Source organism: Pongo abelii, chromosome 12, assembly GCF_028885655.2.
Source record: "Pongo abelii isolate AG06213 chromosome 12, NHGRI_mPonAbe1-v2.0_pri, whole genome shotgun sequence".
In the NCBI taxonomy this organism is placed as follows: domain Eukaryota; kingdom Metazoa; phylum Chordata; class Mammalia; order Primates; family Hominidae; genus Pongo; species Pongo abelii.
Genome location: NC_071997.2, coordinates 70,064,157 through 70,082,575, shown reverse-complemented (window position 1 = coordinate 70,082,575; position 18,419 = coordinate 70,064,157). Strand labels below are relative to the sequence as shown.

Genomic DNA, 18,419 nt, shown 5'->3' with positions numbered 1-18,419 from the left:
GGTTAAACTAGACGAAGTAAGCTCTTTTTGCGTAAACTGGATTCTTAGTGCTCACAAAACCTCAGAATTCTTTGTGAGCCTGGAGTTTGCATACCTGTCCTGCCTTCCCTTCCCTTAGCCCAGGTGGTCTGGCAGAGCTGGGAAGGTCTTTGCAGAGTATAAGGTGTGCCACTTTCCCCCCAGGGCAAAAGGCCTCTACACCCACCTGGGGCTTCACTGTGGCTGGCCTTGGGTTTGAGCCCTGCCTTTGAACACAGCAGGGGGACACAGTCCCTGCCCTGGGTTGGAAGTAGTTCATTCACGTTGCTGTAACAAAGTACCATACACTGGGCAGCTTATACACAACAGAAATGTATTTCTCATAGTTGTAGAGGCTGGGAAATCCTAAGATGAAAGTTCTGGCAGATTCAGTGTCTGTTGAAGGTCTGCTTCCTGGTTCATAGATGGTGCCGTCTCAGTGTGTCCTCACTTGGTAGAAGGAGTGTCGATGAAAAGAGTCAACTCTGTAAAATATTTGAAGAGATTTATTCCGAGCTAAATATGAGTGACCCATGCATGGCCCATGACACAGCCCTCAGGAGGGCCTGAGAACATGCGCCCAAGGTGGTCAGGGCACAGTTTGGTTTTATACATTTTAGGAAAACATTAGTGTATTAGTCCTTTTTCATACTGCTATAAACAACTGCTTGAGACCAGGTAATTTATAAAGGAAAGAGGTTTAATTGACTCACAGTTCAGCACGGCTGGGGAGGCCTCAGGAAACTTATAATCATGGCGGAAGGTGAAGCAAGGCACCTTCTTCACAAGGCAGCAGGAAGGAGAAGTGTCGAGTGAAGGGGGAAGAGTCTCTTATAAAACCATCAGATCTCATGAGAACTGACTCACTATCACAAGAACAGCATGGAGGGAACTATCCCCGTGATTCAATTACCTCCACCTGGTTTCTCCCTTGACATGTGGGGATTATGGGGATTACACTTCAAGATGAGATTTAGGTGGGGACACAGAGCCTAACCATATCAATGAGACATCAATCAAATGCATGTAAGATGTACATTGGTTTGGTCCAGAAAGGTAGGACAACAGGAAATTGGTAGGGGACTTCCAGGTCATAGGTAGATTCAAAAATTTTTCTGATTGGCAATTGGTTGAAAGAGTTAAGTTATTGTCTAAAGACTTAGGAATGCCTGGGATAAGATAAGGGGTTGTAGAGGCCAAGGTTTTATCATGCAGGTAAAGCCTCTAGGTAGTGGGCTTCAGAAAGAATAGATTGTAAATGTTTCTTATCAGACTTAAAGAGTGTTCTATCAGTAATTCCAAAAAGGAGGAGGGTATAGGGAGGCAGTCTGACCCCTCCTTCCCATCATGGCCTGAACTAGTTTTTCAGGTTAGCTTTGGAATGCCCTTGCCAAGAGGAGGGGTCTATGCAGATGGTGCGGGGCTTAGAATTTTATTTTTGGTTTACAGGAGCAAGGCAGCTCCCTGGGCTTCTTCTACAAAGGCTCTAATCCCATTCACGAGGGCACAGCCCTCACAACTTAATCACCCCCCAAAGGCCCCCCCGACCCACCTCCTAACACCATTACTTTGGGGGTTAGGATTTTAACCAGAGAGGAGGAATTTTGGGGGAACACAGACATTCAGACCTTGGCACTCAGGAAGCCGGGAAATGATACCAGGTATTGGAGAGGGAAAAATGGCTTTCCTCTACCCTTCTGCTTCATTGGCTAGGCTACTAATTACATTGACATTAGGCAGATTAACAGGGGGAAAAACATGTTTAATTCCATGCATACACATGGGAGACCCACAAAAACAGGAGAGTCACAGAAGGGCCAAATGATTGGAGGTTATATAGCATCCTGAGCTACAGAAAGGAACAGGGGCTTGGGGCTTCTGGGGGTTACCTTACACAGATGAAAAGTCTCTCAGGTAATAAAGCTTGTCTAAGCAGCCTTCTTCCTAATACAGATACGTTTACTAAGGTAAACTTCCTTTATAGATGTAATTTTTTTTTTTTTTAAATAAAAAGAAAGCTTTTCAGAGCTACCCCTCTGTCTGCAGTTTCTCAGAATAACCAGCTCAAAATATACCAATGAAGTATAGTTTGGAGTGGCATATTCACGTCACCTACAGTAATATTTTGGGGTGGTGTGTCCTGAGCCCCAACACAGAAAGACAAACCATGGGGTCTGAGGACAGATGAGCCAGCCTAAGGATGAGTGGCTTTGGGTGAGGGGCTGGTGAAAGGTCAACTGAATGAGCTGAGGATAGGGATGGGGTATCACATATCCATGAAATGCTGAGCACCCTGGGGGAAGGAAAGAAAACCTGGGGGTTAGAAAGCATGTCTACCAGGCCGGGCGTGGTAGCTCAAGCACTTTGGGAGGCCGAGGCGGGTGGATCACCTGAGGCCAGGTGTTCGAGACCAGCCTGGCCAACATGGTGAAACCCCATCTCCACTAAAAATACAAAAAAGTTAGCCGGGGGTGTTGGTGTGCACCTGTAATCCTAGCTACTTAGGTGGCTGAGGCAGGAGAACCTCTTGAACTCGAGAGGCAGAGGGTTGCAGTGAGCTGAGATCGTGCCACTGCACTCCAGCCTGGGTGACAGAGCAAGACTCCGTCTCAGAAAAAAAAAAAAAAAAAAAGGCATGTCTACCAGTTTTCAAGTTGAAACACTGCCTCTCCTTCTTATTCTCCTACAATTCTGCTTCCATGGGTTTTCTACATGAGGCAGTGGTTAGGAGGAGTTTTGCAACATTTCAAACAAATGAGCTTTGTCTTTGTAGGGAAGGAAGGCTATCTAAACGCTGATATGTCTAGAGAGACTGGTGAAGAACTTTTTCAAATGGGCTGCCAGGCTCTGCAAGCCAGAGAGCTCAGAGAAAAGCTCATCAGGGCCGAGAGAGAACTCTTTCTATATCCTCAGGATCCAGCCCTAGGTACCCGGGACAGCATTCTCTTCCCACCCAGAGAAGCCAGGGTTCCACAGAACTGAGCCTCCCTCCAGCGCTAGCGGCTGGTGGGGGTTGAGGATTACCCGTATTTCATCCAACCGGAGACACCATCTACTGTAAGCTGCACTGTTATTTTCTGTACCATTATGCAAGAAAAAAAAAGCCAAATATGGAGACACCACTTAAAAGCTGGGATGCTGTAAGAAAATAAGTCTTCCCACGGGAGTGGCAGGCTGGAGAAATGCGCACGTCTCAATCCTGACATTGTGGAGGGAGGAACAACAATTCTCTCCTGAGAATTTGAACCACAAGCCTGTGCTCATGCAGATTTGAGGTCTGAATTCATGCTGTCAGTGTGGTCTGAAAAAGTGAAGCTGAAAATTAATTTAAGGTGGTCTCAGGTTGGTGGTGACTTGGAAGTGACTGGCAGCTGTGCGTCATTTCAGGGAGAACTCAGCTTCGCACTGCAGGATGCCACTGATTTTAAAACACATCCTGGTTTCAGTGATGTTAAATATGAAGAAATGTGTTGCTTAAAATTAATGATGAAGGGGGCCAGGCACGGTGACTCATGCCTGTAATCCCAGCACTTTGGGAGGCTGAGGTGGGTGGATCATGAGGTCAAGAGATTGAGACTATCCTGGCCAACATGGTGAAACCCCATCTCTACTAAAAATACAAAAATTAGCTGGGCATGGTGGTGCGTGCCTGTAGTCCCAGCTACTTGGGAGGCTGAGGCAGGAGAATCGCTTGAATTCGGGAGGCAGAGGCTGCAGTGAGCCAAGATTGCACCGCTGCACTCCAGCCTGGCAACAGAGCGAGACTCCATCTCAAAAAAAAATAATAATAGTAATGATGTATGGGCATGAAATAGGTGTGACATTGGCTGAACTGATTACTAACTTTTCCAGGTTTGTCTGGAACTTTCCTGGTTTTAGCTCTAAAAGCCATGTTCTCTATGAAATCCCTCAGTCCCAGAGGGACTTTGTGACAAACCACAAAGGTTGATCACTCCACCCATCTGGTTGTCTTTTGGAGTTATCTCCTCTGGCCTGGGGGGCCTTGTTTTTTGCAGGGGTGGGATAATTGTACCCAGCACGGACACCTGACCTGGGGTAGGATAGGGGAATATGGAAATTTAAACTCGGGAATCTGAAGAAATGAGAACATTTTCTGAGAACACTAGGCCTGGGCTAGTTATTCAGTTTCTCTTGGGTTCCTGTGCATTGAAATAATTTCAATAAATTCTCCCTTTTATTTATGTGCTCTTTGAGGGGTGGGGTAATTTCAGTATATCTTTGGCCTTTATAGCTAATGGGGCCCTGACTGAGGTAGGGAGGCAGCCCTGAAAGGCTTTTTAGAGGCTCCAAGACTGTCCTAGGCGCCAGGCTTGCCGCTTGGAAACCTTCCAAGAGAAACCAGCGATGCCTGTCAGCAGGTCTGTGTGTGTAGGGGATGGGCTTTCCTTAGGCAGATTTGTCTAAATGAAGCAGAAATACCATGAGCTCCATCGAACACTGTTGTTATTCTCACAACCCTGTAATTAGCAGAATGATGTGAATTATTCCCTAAACAAAGGCCAACAGAATAGTTTAACCGTCTCTGTTTTATTTGTGTACTAAATAACTGTACTTGGAGTCGTGTTTGCTTCCAAGCTCCTTATCACGTGTTTTCCTTTTTCTCTTCCCTGCCTCCTAGACCAGTAAACTTCTTGAGGGAAGAGTAAGGTTCTCCTGCTCATACCTGCCTCTCCCAGAGCCCAGCGTAGCTGCTTGTTTTCCTGTAAGCTCCTCGAGGACAGGCAGTGGGTCTCTGTGTGTTCCTAATGCTGAGCACCATCATGACACCTAATAAGTTCTCAATGAGTGAGTGCTGAACTGAGCTGCTGCTTGCAGACTCACCGATAAATACCTGAGCCAAGGATGACGGGTTTCCTCATCCATTCATTCACTAAGTAGTTAATGAATTTGTATTATATGTTTCCATGCAGCTTACATTCTACTGAAAGGCAGACCAAAACCTAGTAAACAGACAAATAAAGTCAGAATAAGGTATGATAAATGCTGTGGGAAACAAAAAGGAGAAAGAGGCCCAGTTGAGATACAATAGCCAGGGAAAAACCCCTCTGAGGAGGTGACAGCTGTGAGAAAGGAAACACTTTCTCCCCACTCTCTTAGGTTCAGTGTTGGAGGCCTGCGAATTAAACTGACAAAAGACAGATTGGCAAAACAAAAACAGAATTTTGCTCACATACATACATGAGAATTCACAGAAAAATGGGGCTCAAAGAGGTGATTAGAATTGGGGGCTTATATATCTTTTTCACAGGCTCTCAGGTGAAAGACCTTTGTCTTTTGGTGGTAGCTCTGACATTTGATGACACAATATACACTCTTAATAGGAGAAGGGGATGGAGAGAAAGGGGACTGGAAAACCAATGACTTCTAGAAAAGATAAATGAGCCCTAAGGCGAATAGATATGAGGGAGATATGATAGTTTTGTGACCATGTCTATTTAGGAGAGTTTTTATAGCCTTGTGGCTTCTCCTCTCTGGTGAAGGGAGTCACTCTTCCCTGGTTGGGAAACCTCTGGGAAGGGGATCTACAATGGTTGCATTCTTTTGGGAGGCTCTGCTTTTAGGCAGAAAGGGGAGTTTAGGAAAAAAAAATCTCTTCACCGTGGTATGTTCTGGATCCTTTTGCTAGAAAGTTGGTTTCTTTTTTTTTTTTTTTTTTTGAAACAGAGTCTTGCTCTGTCACCCAGGCTGGAGTGCAACGGCTTGTGCATCTCCTTCTGCAGCTTTCTCTGTATTCATTGTTATGGACTGAATTGTGTCCCTCCAGATTCATACAGGGAAGCCCTAACCCCTAATGCCACTGTATTTGGAGGCAGGGCCTACAAGGAGCTAATTAAGATTAAGTGAGGTCACAAGGGTGCAGCCTAAAGCCAAAAGGACCGATGTCCTTATAAGAAGAGAAAGAGACATGAGAGAGCCCCCACTTCTCTCCTAAGCAAGCACAAAGAAGGGGCCATATGAGGACATAGGAGAAGGCAGCTGTCTACAGGACAGGAAGAAAGGCCTCACCAGAAAGCAGCCCTGACAGCATTTTGATCTTGGAGTTCTGGCCTCCAGAACTGAGAAAATAAATCTCTGTTGTTGAAGCCACCCAGTCTGTGGTATTTTGTGATGGCAGCCCTAGCCAACTAATAGACTTGTATTAGTATACACAAAGATCCGTGCACAGGGAGAGTGTGTTTTATTTGATGTTTATTTGAGCAAAAATGGGATTGGGCTATACTCTCTTTCCTCTGAAACTAGCCTTAGTCATTAACACTATTAAGTGGCCATCTGGCTTCTTGCTGACACCCCACATCCAGTTCCATTAGGACATCCTGCAGGCTCCACCTTCAAAATCCATCCGGAATCAGACTGCGTCCCCCCACCTCGTGGCTTCCACTTGGAGCAAGCCCGATCCTCTGTCTCTCTCACTTAGCTACAGCAGCCTCTACACCCCTCTCTGCTTCCACCCTTGTTCCTTCAGTCCATTCCCCTCACAGCAGCCAGAGGAACCCTTTGAAACCTGTCAGATCACGTTGCTCCTCAGCTTAGAAATCTTAACTGCTTTCCATTCTACTCAGAGTAAAAACCAGTCTCAGCCACGTGGGGGGAGTGCACTCATTGTCTCAGTTACTCGGGAGGCTGAGGCAGGAGGACTGCTTGAGTCCAGGAGTTCAAATGCAGCCTGAGCAACATAGTGACACCCCATCAATAAAAAACCAAAAAAACCAAAACCAAAGTCTTCACCAGGAGCTGCCAGGCCCTACATGGTCTACACCATGCATATACATCCCCCGCCCCCCCACACCCCTGCTCGCCTCTCTGACCTTCCTTCCCATCCCCATCTCCTGCTCCCCTGGCCTCTTTGACGCTACTAGATCACACTAAGCACATTCCAAAATCAGGGCCTTGGCACTCAGTGGGGAATGCCCGTCCTCCTGACGGCCACAGTGTTCCTTCCCTCACTTCCTTCCGGGCTCCATCCCCCAACCCACCGCCATTATTCTTCATAGCATTTCTCATCAGCTGATACTATATACTTATTTATTTGTTTATGGCCTGTCTTCCTCCACTAAGATGTGAAATGCATGAGCAAAAAAACCTTGTCTTATTCCCTGCTATATCCCTAGCACTTAGAACAGTACTAGGTTCATAGATGATGCTCAGTAAATATTCAATAAAGAAATCTCTCCAAGTCACTAAACATAAATATAACAACCTTTTTAATGGTTTTATAACATGTGCTAATATGAATAGATCACAATTCACGAAACCATCCCCCGTTAATGATGTATATGTTGTTTTTCACTTTTTCCTACATTAAGCGATGTTTGTGACAGACGCTTTTACGTACCCTTCTCTATTAGTCCTTTTGTTTCTATAGGATATTTTCTCTAAAGCTGGATTGATGTGTCAAGAGATAGGCATCGGCTGGGTGTGGTGTCTCACACCTGTAATCCCAGCACTTTGGGAGGCCGAGGTGGGCAGATCATGAAGTCAGGAGTTCGAGACCAGCCTGACTAACATGGCGAAACCCCGTCTCTACTAAAAATAGAAAAATTAGCCGGGCATGGTGCTGTGTGCCTGTAATCCCAGCTACTAAGGAGGGTGAGGCAGGAGAATCTCTTGAACCCAGGAGGCAGAGGTTGTGGTGAGCCGAGATCGCGCCACTGGACTCCAGCTTGGTCGTGACAGAGTGAGACTCCATCTCAAAAAAAAAAAAAAAAAAAATGAGAGAGATAGACGTCAAGTTTGAATAGCCATTAGTGCTTTTTCTTAGTCACTGTTCATAGACAAATCCCCAAGCAAGGCCTCAATCATTTCCGGGAACCTGGGGCCAGTGCAATATTGTCCTTAGACCAGGCAAGAGGCCCTCTACCCTTTGGAGGGCCTTGCATGTCACAAACACAAAAATTAAATTTATTGAAGACCACATGGGAGCTTTTGTCACCTGGGATCCTGGCCATATCACTGGCACAGTGTGACCCGTAATTGTGAGCACCGATGCATGAGATGAACACCCTCAGTCTCCACATTTCCCTCCTATGTTCTCAAAACAAAAGGCTGCTGAGCCCAAACACTGTGAAGGTCTACAGGTTGTGCCCCTGCTGACACTGGAGACAGACACTGCTTTGGAGGGAGAAGGAATGTAATTGCCTCATATGTGTGTCCCTTCTCTCAGAGAGCATGAATTCAAGAGGTCCTGGCATAACAAAATATTATTTCTCAATAGTGCCAAGGGCCTATTTTTTTCTTAATTTGTCCTAATTCATGATTCTGGAGGCATTCACAAATTAGCTTAGTGTTTACAGGAGTCGCACGTGGTGGCTGTGTCAGTTATCTATTCCTGCATAACAAACCACACCGAAACTGGGTGGCTTAAAACGACAAAAATTTATTTGCTCATAATTCTAGGTTGGGCTCAGCTGGGCAATTTTTCTGCTGATCTCCTTTGGGGTCACTTATACAGCTGCAGTCAGCCAGCAGCTCAGCTGGCACTGGATGTTCCCAGATGGCTTTGTTTATGTGCTTGATATTTATGCTGGCTATTGGCTGGGGCGCCCTAGTTCTCCTTCAAATAGCCTTTCCTCCTTTAGGAAAGGACTGGGCATTTTCACATAATGGCAGAAATGTGTAATGTAATTAAGGCCTAGCTGTGGGAGTTGCACCATGTTACTTCTGTCTCAGTCTATGGAGCAAATGAAGCCTTAAGGTATGCCCAGATCCAGGGATTGGAAGGATATAAGCTCTATGTCTCCATGAGAAACACGGCAAAAATTATATTGCAAAGGGGCTGGATGCAGGGAGGCAAGACGTGTTGGGGACCATTATGTAACAATATGCCACAGTGCCTGGGGAACATTTTGCCCGGCTGAAGAATTGAAATTTTTTGGCAAGGCACAGTGGCTCCCATGTGTAATTCTAGTACTTTGGGAGGCCAAGGCGGGTGAATCGCTTGAGCTCAGGAGTTCAAGACCAGCCTGGGCAACATGGTGAAACCCTGTCTCTACCAAAAATACAAAAAATTAGCCAGGTGTAATGGTGCGCACCTGTGGTCCCAGCTACTCGGGAACCTGAGGTGGGAGAATCGCTTGAGCCTGGGAGGTGGAGAGCCATGATCACACCACTGTACTCCAGCCTGAGTGAGAGAGTGAGACCCTGTCTTAAAAAAAAGAAAAAAAAAAGAATTCATATTTGTCTTACATTTATATACATGTAGTTGTAAGATATTTGAAGCATGATACAGATTCTTTGTTTTGCTTATTAAACAGACATTAAAACCCAGAATTGTGAAGTTTTATTTATTTATTTTGAGATGGAGTCTCGCTCTGTTGCCAGGCTGGAGTGCAGTGGCACGATCTTGGCTCACTGAAACCTCTGCTTCCCTGGTTCAAGTGGTTCTCCTGCCTCAGCCTCCCGAGTAGCTGGAACTACAGGCACGCACCACCACGCCCAGCTAATTTTTGTATTTTTAGTGCAGATGAGGTTTCACCATGTTGGCCAGGATGGTCCCAATCTCTTGACCTCATGATCCACCCGCCTTGGCCTCCCAAAGTTTTGGGATTACAGGCGTGAGCCACTGCGCCTGGCTGAAGTTTTACTTTTATAATAATATTGAATAAGATTTAATTATCAAGTATAAAAAAATTTAGCCTTAAATAACTTTATTTTTTAAATTTACTAATTAAATTTTTGTATTTTGCTTTGTAATATTAATAATTTGGTCAGGCATGGTGGCTCATGCCTGTAATCCCAGCACCTTGGGAGGCTAAGGTGAGAGGATCACTTGAGCCCAGGAGTTTGAGACCAGTCTGGGCAACATAGTGAGACCCCTGGTGGAGCTGGGGAAAGAGCCACAGAGAGAGCTCAAAAAATTAGCTGGGTGTGGTAGTGAGCACCTGTAGTCCCAGCTACTTGGAAGGCTTAGGTGGGAAGATTGCTTAAGTTTGGGAGGTCGAGGCTACTGTTGCCCAGGATGGAGTGCAGTGAACTGTGATCATACCACTACACTCCAGCCTGGGCAACAGAGAAATACACTGTCTCAAAACAAAAAAAAGTTGAATGTTTTAGAAGAAAAACAACTTTATTTTGTAAACTCTTAGATCACTAGGAATGAATACAAGTTGAGTTGGGATCAATTTAGAAAATATGACAGTGGAGCTCAAAAAAAAAAGCCAAAAAAGGAAAAGTATTCAGAAGGGCATCAGCTTAAATTTTTTAAAACTGGCAACACTGAAAATGAACAGTTTTCTGTCGAGGTCTCTCATGAAATTTGTAAGCAAGAGAACTTCACAAATTCTTTTTCTTTTCCCTTCCCTCCTTCCCTCCCTCCCTCCCTCCCTCCCTTCCTTCCTTCCTTCCTTCCATTTTTGAGCCAGGGTCTTGCTCTATTGCCCAGGCTAGAGTACAGTGGCATTATCATAGCTCACTGCAGCCTGGAACTCTTGGGCTCAAGCAAATCTCCTGCCTCAGCCTCCCAAGCTAAGACTACAAGTACATACACCTCACACGGCTAATTTTTTATCTTTTGTAGAGATGAGGTCCAGCTATGTTGCCCAGTCTGCTCTTCAGCTCCGGGCCTCAAGTGATTCTGCTGCTTCCCAGGCTGGAGTGCAGTGAGCTGTCATCACAGCCTCCTAAAGTGTTGGGATTACAGGTGTGAGTCACAATGCCCAGCCACAGATGCTTTTTTAATGAGATTTTAATGCTGATGAAACTGTAAAAATTATTTTCATTAAATTCATAACTTGAAGAGGTTGAATGCAATTCCTGCAACTTCTTTTTTTTTTTTTTTTTTTTTTTTGAGACGGAGTCTCGCTGGAGTGCAGTGGTGCAATCTCAGCTCACTGCAACCTCCCCTCCCGGGTTCAAGCAATTCTCCTGCCTCAGCCTCCCAAGTAGCTGGGATTACAGGCACCTGCCACCATGCCCAGCTAATTTTTGTATTTTTAGTAGAGACAGGGTTTCTCCATGTTGGCCAGGCTGGTCTCGAACTCCTGACCTCAGGTGATCCACCCACCTCGGCCTCCAAAAGTGTTAGGCCTGGCCGCAACTTCATATTTTTTTACCAAATGAGGATCTGATTACAGATCCAAAGAATAAGAATGTATGTGGCCTCTGTTTGCACTTGCAAGTGTTGGGGGTGATGAAATTGTGTCAATCAGCTTCCTTCTCCCCAGAGTCTGTTTTCAGGTTAGGCAGGAGAACAGGGCAGAGTCATTCCCAGAAGCCTGGGCCTTTGTCAGATTCTTCAGAAGGGACGGCCTCCTGGGACACTCTGGGTCCCTGGCAGAGAGCTCAACCCTGACAGCCTCCCTGAGTCATACCAGAGCAGTCACTGGGTCCTGATGTCCCTGTTTCAGATGCTCTGCTCCCTGCCCCCGCATCTCTGGAGTCATTGGGGCTGCTGCATGCCCATCAGCCTGAGTAGTTGCAGGCTATTGGTGTCATTTCTGGAAAAGAAGGCAGCTGCTTCTCTGTTTTTCTCTTCCAACACAGTGCCCTATTTACCTACAGAACCATCACAAAGTGACAGCCGTGGCAGATCTGCTACCATTCAGCAGCTGCCTCAAGTCACCCAACATAATGTTTGAGTCTCCAGTGAGAGGGAGGGAGACAAAGGCTGCATTCCACAGACCTGGTGTTGGAGGCCCAGAGAAGAGAAGTGATTTCCTCAAGGTCACCCTGCTTCTCGGTAGCAGAACCAGGATTCTCAATTTTCAGTTCAGATCTTTTCCATTGTATGAATTAGGAATACTGAACTGTCTTCACTTTTTGTTTGTTTGTTTGTTTTTGAGACAGGGTCTCACTCCCCTTGCCCAGGCTAGATTGCAGTGGTGAAATCACAGCTCACTGCAGCCTCAACTTTCTGGGCTTAGGTGATTTTCCCGTCTCAGCCTCCTGGGTAGCTGGGACTACAGGTGTGTGCCACCATGCCTGGCTCATTTTTTGTATTTTAGTAGAGATGTGGTTTTGCCATGTTGCTCAGCCTGGTCTTGAACTCCCGGGCTCAAGCAATCCACCTGCCTTGGTCTCCCAAAGTGCTGGGATTACAGGCGTGAGTCACATCTTGGTTAGAAGTTTGTTGTTTTGTTTTTTTGCCCTCCTTTGTAAGACAGCCCTATCCTGATAAATTATCAGAATACAGGCTTAGGGATTGGGTGAGTTTACCAATGAGATTGCAAGAATGCTAATTAAATTATCCCTTTCCCAGGAGCCTCTGCTTCCTGAGGCTGCCCCACTCCCAGCCACCAAATGCAAATGGACTTAACTGCAGTAAATTTTTGTTTACTTGGGGATGTTGGTTACATTTTCAACTGCAAAGATTTATAACCAAAGTTAAGGGGTTATAAAAAGACCTCAGTGTCCTATTTATTATGACGTGAAAAGTAAATATCCAGACTACCTTATCTGCAATAGCAAAAGTTTGGAAATAACTAACTTGCCCATTAAAATAGGATTGATGAAATGACTCCTAGTACATCCACAGGACAGCATACTATGGAGATATAAAAAAGGAATGATACAGAAGCTTTCCTTTTTACTTTTAAGTTCTATTTTTTGCATAATAATCTACAAATAGAATACTGTATAATGAAAAGCCTCCCTTCTATTCTGTCCCCCAGCCACCAAGTTCACCTTCCTACAGGCAACCAGCATGACCTATTGCTTCTGTAACCTTTTAAAGACATTTCATGCACATAGAAGCATTTATAAGGATAGTCAGCCCAGTGTTTTGAGGCTGGGCTCAAATGCCTCTGGATTTTTTCATTTACTGTTTTCATTTGTTCAGGAAACACTTACTGAACACCTACTATGTGTCAAGCACTCTTTTAGGCATTTGGAATTTGGTAGTGAACAAAACAAATACATTTCTTGCCCTCCTGGGGCTTACATTTTTTAAATTTTTTTTTTTTTTTTTTTCCAAGACAAAGTGTTGCTCTGTCACCCAGGCTGGAGTGCAGTGATGTGAACACCGCTTGTCTCAGCCTCGACCTCCTGGGCGCAAGTGATCCTTCTGCCTCAGCCTTCCAAGTAGGTGGGACTACAGGCACCCACCACTACCCCCAGCCAGTTTTTAAATTTTCTGTAGAGATGGGGTCTCACCATGTTGCCTAGGCTGGTCTCAAACTCCTGGGCTCAAGCAATCCTCCCTCCTTGCCCTCCCAAAGTGCTAGCATTACAAGTGTGAGCCACTGCGCTGGCCACGCTTACAATTTTGTGGGATATAAATAAACAAGTGATATATAGTGATAAGTGGTAAGTGCTGTGGAGCAAAACAGGGTAAGGGGTTAGATGTGTGTGCATGCATGCATGTGTGTGTGGCGAGGGTGGTGATGAATGGGATGTGGGTATTTTATGATAGGGTGGTGTGGGAGACCAGAATATGCTACCCCAAAATAGAAGGATTTTTGAGCTAAAGACAATTAAGAAGAAGCAGATGCAGGAAAGCTCTCTGCCCTCCTTCCATTTGCCTAAAAGCAGGACATAGATTTACAAAGGCAAAAGGTATCCTACCCTGCTACCCTTCTTCCAGGAAAAACAAAGATTAGCCCTGAAGGTCTAACTTTGGACCCTTATCAGCCTGGAGATGGCACCAGAGGAAGCCACATGAACAGGCCTTACTAGCCAGGCTGTATCTGCCATTTATTGGCTTTCTCACAAGTTGCTGCCCCTAGAGACTCAAAATCCTTTTCCTTTGCCTTGTCACTTCTCTAAATATTCATTGTTCTTTGTTGACAATGCCACATAAGCTAGAATTCAAAGCCACCTCTTTGAGAACTACTCATTCTCTGGGTGTGTTCCATGTATACATTAAATATACATGTTAAACTTCAGTTTGTTTTTATCTCGTCTTTTGCTACAAGGGTCTTTTCCAATCAAAAACCTATGAGGGTTGAAGAAAAAATTGTTTTTATTCTCCTATAGTGGTCAGTGAAAGATTTGCCAAGGCCTGAAGAAAGTGAGAGAGTGAGCCAGGTTTCCTCTGCTTTGAATCCAGATATCTGGATTTGAACCTTCAAAGCCTTCAAACCCTCCACGTGGAGCGGAAGGAACTTGCTATGAGGAACAAAGCAGTTATGGTTGAAACTGAGTGAATATATCTTGGAGACCTTCTGTATCATGAGAACTTGCTCATTCTTTTTACACCTGCATCTTATTCCATTGTATGTGTGCACTATGGTTGAATTAAGCAGTCTGTTACTAATGGAGATTTCTGAGACATCTGTTCTTTTGTGATTGCAAACAATATTGCAGTGAGTAACCTTATCAGGTGGTTCTTTGCAATATGCAAATTTCTGTGGAATTAATTCCCAGAAGTGGAACTGCTAGGTCAAAGGTATGTGTGCCTGTATTTTCATATAGATTTTGCCAAACTGTAACTAAAAAGAAGGTGAACTATTTTTGGTCTGCTGCCAACTATATATTGATTTTTTTTTTTTTTTTTTTTTTTTTTGAGACAGAGTTTTGCTCTTGTTGCCCAGGCTGGAGTGCAATGGCGCAAACTTGGCTCACTGCAACCTCCGCCTTCCGGGTTCAAGTGATTCTCCTGCCTCAGCCTCTCGAGTAGGTGAGATTACAGGCCCCCGCCACCACGCGCGGCTAATTTTTTGTATTTTTAGTAGAGATGGGGTTTCACCATGTTGGCCAGGCTGGTCTCGAACTCCTGGCCTCAAGTGATCTGCCCGTCTCAGTCTCCCAAAGTGCTGGGATTACAAACATGAGCCACCGCACCTGGCCGATTTATTATTCTTTAAGTAAATATGTATTGAGCACCTACCATGAACCAGGTACTAGTCTAAATGCTGACCATTGAGTATTGGAACAGAAACCACAACTTGCCAAGCATATCCTGACTCACAGAACAGATTGACTGTGCCAGACCAGTCATGCCAGAAGCTATGATGTGCTTCATACACTATCAAAACTCAATACTCAACACCAATTTGTTCAGACCCATGATCCCAAGGTAAGACCACTGACAATTCCATTAATTATCTAGTTTTCAAAATCTTACCAATCCTTGCAAAGAGCACCCTCTAAATAACATCTGGGACAAAATATACCCATTAGTGAAGACCATTTGACTTTGGGTAGTGCAATAGGAAGAACACTCATTAATGAGAAAGGTCTCAAAAAAGAGGAAACAAACTTGCATTTTTTTTTTTTTTTTTTTTTTTTGAGATGGAATCTCGCTTTTTCACCCAGGCTGGAGTGCAGTGGTGCCATCTTGGCTCACTGCAACCTCTGCCTCCTGGGTTCAAGTGATTCTCTTGCCTCAGCCTCCCGAGTAGCTGGGACTACAGGCGCCCACCAGCATGCCCAGCTGATTTTTGTATTTTAAGTAGGGAGAGGGTTTCACCATGTTGGCCAGGCTGGTCTCAAACTCCTGACCTCAGGTGATCCACCCACCCAGACTTCCCAAAATGGTGGGATTACAGGCATGAACCACTGTGCCCAGCCCAAACTTGCATTTTGATAAAACAAGGGAGTCATTGAGGAAGAGTGGAAGCAAGTCTCATCTTGGACATGTCAGGTGAGGTGGTCCTTTGTAGTTAGCGTTTTCTCTGAACATAAGGGTGGTGGGATTTCCTAACCATTAAAAAGGTTCTATCTCGGCCAAGCATGGTGGCTCATGCCTGTAATCCCAGCACTTTGGGAGGCCTAGGCAGGCAGATCACGAGGTCAGGAGTTCGAGACCAGCCTGGCCAACATGGTGAAACCTTGTCTCTACTAAAAACACACAAAAAAATTAGTCGGATGTGGTGGTATGCTCCTGTAGTCCCAGCTACTCGGGAGGCTGAGGCAGGAGAATCGCTTGAACCTGGGAAGGGGAGGTTGCAGTGAGCCTAGATTGCACTACTGCACTCCAGCCTGGCAACAGAGCAAGACTCTGCCTCAAAAAAAAAAAAAAAAAAAAAAAAAAGGTGCTATATAGCTTTGGGCTTTGGGTTTTTTTTTTTAAATGACAGCTTGACATATGATTCACATATTATACAATTAACTCATTTAGAGTGTACAATTCAATGGTTTTTGGTATATTCTTGGTAAATTTATGTGACCATCACTAGGATTAATTGTAGAACTTTTTCTTTTTTGTCTTTCTTTCTTTTTTTTTTTTTTTTTGAGACAGAGTCTGCAACCTGCACCTCCCGAGTTCATGCCATTCTCCTGCCTCAGTCTCCGGAGTAGCTGGGATTACAGGTGCCCGCCACCACGCCTGGCTGATTTTTGTATTTTTAGTAGAGATAGGGTTTCACCATGTTGGCCAGGCTGGTCTGAAACTGCTGACCTCATGATCTGCCTGCCTTGGCCTCCCAAAGTGCTGGGATTACAGATGTGAGCCACTGTGCCCAGCCAATTGTAGAACATTTTCATTACCCTCAAAAGAAATCTCATACCAATTAACTGTCATTTTCCATTTTCCCATTGCCTATTCCTAAGCTTGCTAATCTGTTCTTGCCTCTATAGATTTGCCTATTCTGGACATTTCATATAAATTGAATTATTCATTATGTGATCATCTTTTGTGACTGACTTCTTTCACTTTGCCTAATGTTGTCAAGGTCTATCCATTCTAGCATGCATCAATACTTCATTTCTTTTTATTGCTGAATTATACTCCATTGTATACCATATTTTGTTTATCCATTCATCAGTTGGTGGACATTTGGGTTGTTTCTACTTTTTCGTTATAATGAATAATATTACTAATAAACATTCAGGTACAAATTTTTGTGTGAACATATGTTTTCAATTCTTTTAGCCACGGACCTAGGAGTGGAATTGATGGATCCAATAGTAACTCTATGTTTAATCTTTTGAGGAACTGCCGAACTGTTTTCCAAAGCAGCTGCACCATTTTACCTTTCCACCAGCAATATGAGGGTTGCAATTTCTCCATATTTTTGCCAACACTTGGGTTTTTAAACATTTTTTATTATATTGTAGGGGCAGAAAGGTGTGATACTTTTCCTCACCCATCATAAGGCACATGGCCAATACTCTGATAACAAAAGACAGGTTAACAAGAGAAAAGCATAACGAATTTATTTAATCAAAGTTTTATGTGACACAGGAGCCTTCAGAAATGAAGGCCCAACAACTTAGGGAAAACCATTTATTTTTTGCTTAGGTTTGGTTAAGAAGGGACTGTCTTATAGAAATGTGATTGGACAAAGAGGTACAAGCGAATAGGAATAGACTGAGGGGGAAAACCCAGCAAGGCTTGTCTAGATTCATCTTGGCCTCTCTGTGGAGCATCACTCTACCCTTCCCAGGTGTGGGGCAAGACACCCCTGAAATAAGGGCCTTCAAGGGAGAAGGGAGAGAGTGACCTTTCTAGGTTTTATGGCTTGCTTTTGGAGAGAGGGTCTCTGGTTTCTATGACTCACCTTAGAAGAATTCTTGTTTCTATGAGGAGAAAGAAGGGTGGGAGACAGGAGGACGGGAGAAGGTCAGAGAGATCTTGCTTCTGAGATCCTTCCAAGCTCTTTTAGTTCAAAGTACTTGCCATGCTGTTGGGACTCAGAAAACAATACCCCAAGAAGAAGACCTTAGCAGTGAAGGGGCATTGTTGTCTGGGGTAAATACCTGGGGTCTGTTGTCTGGTGTCAAGAAGATAAAGGACACAGATACACACGAAGTGTGAGTTTAGGAGCAGAGGTTCAATAGGCAAAAGAAAGAGAAGGGAGAGCAGCTCTTTCTCTGGTGAGGAAGAGGGGATATCCGAAAGGGAAAAGTCAGCCCATGGGGGACTGAGCCAGATTTTATAGGCAGGCTTGAGGAGGTGGTGTCTGATTTACGTAGGGCCCACAGATTGGTTGGACCAGGTGTGATGTTTGCATAGCTCAAGGGGAAGGCTGGTCACCCCACCCTTATTTTATTATGCAAATGGAGTCTTTCCCTGGCTGGTGCCATATTGTCTTTTCCTTACTGTACACATGGTTTGGCAAAGAGAAGCCACCATTTTGAACATGGCTAGTCCCAGGTAGCCTTTTCCTATTAGCACGACTGCTAGCATTCACCTGTACAAGCTTCCAGCTCGTCTATGTCTGCAGCTCGATTTTACAGGTTGCTCTTCGTTAGAAAAGAGAACGATTTGGGGGCTGCTTTTCATTAAAAGGAAAACCTTACTGTGGTCTCCTGCACCCTCACTATCTGCCTAAGTAATTTCTTCTTAACTCCTATATCAGCAGCAGCCTCAGAAACAAAAAGTTTCCTCTGACCTTGTCATGCTCTCCTGTCTCTCAGTCCCATTCTCCCCAGAGGCCAGCCATAGCAACTAGAATCCCTCTTCCCTAAGGCAGGTCATTGAAACCAGAACCCTTTTCCCCCAGAGCTAGTCATAAAACCTAAAAATATTACTCTAATTTACTCCAATTATCACCAAAATAATT

At 44.6% G+C, this 18,419-nt stretch overlaps 1 long non-coding RNA gene across 1 annotated transcript in view; it reads right to left on the bottom strand.

The window, feature by feature from the left end:
• Positions 1–209: 209 nt before the first annotated feature.
• LOC134759641 (uncharacterized) overlaps positions 210–18,419 on the bottom strand; it is a 57,132-nt gene continuing 38,922 nt past the window's right edge. Inside the window, exon 3 of the long non-coding RNA XR_010136179.1 lies at positions 210–503. This is a non-coding gene — a long non-coding RNA (uncharacterized LOC134759641). The remainder of the gene's footprint in view (positions 504–18,419) is intronic.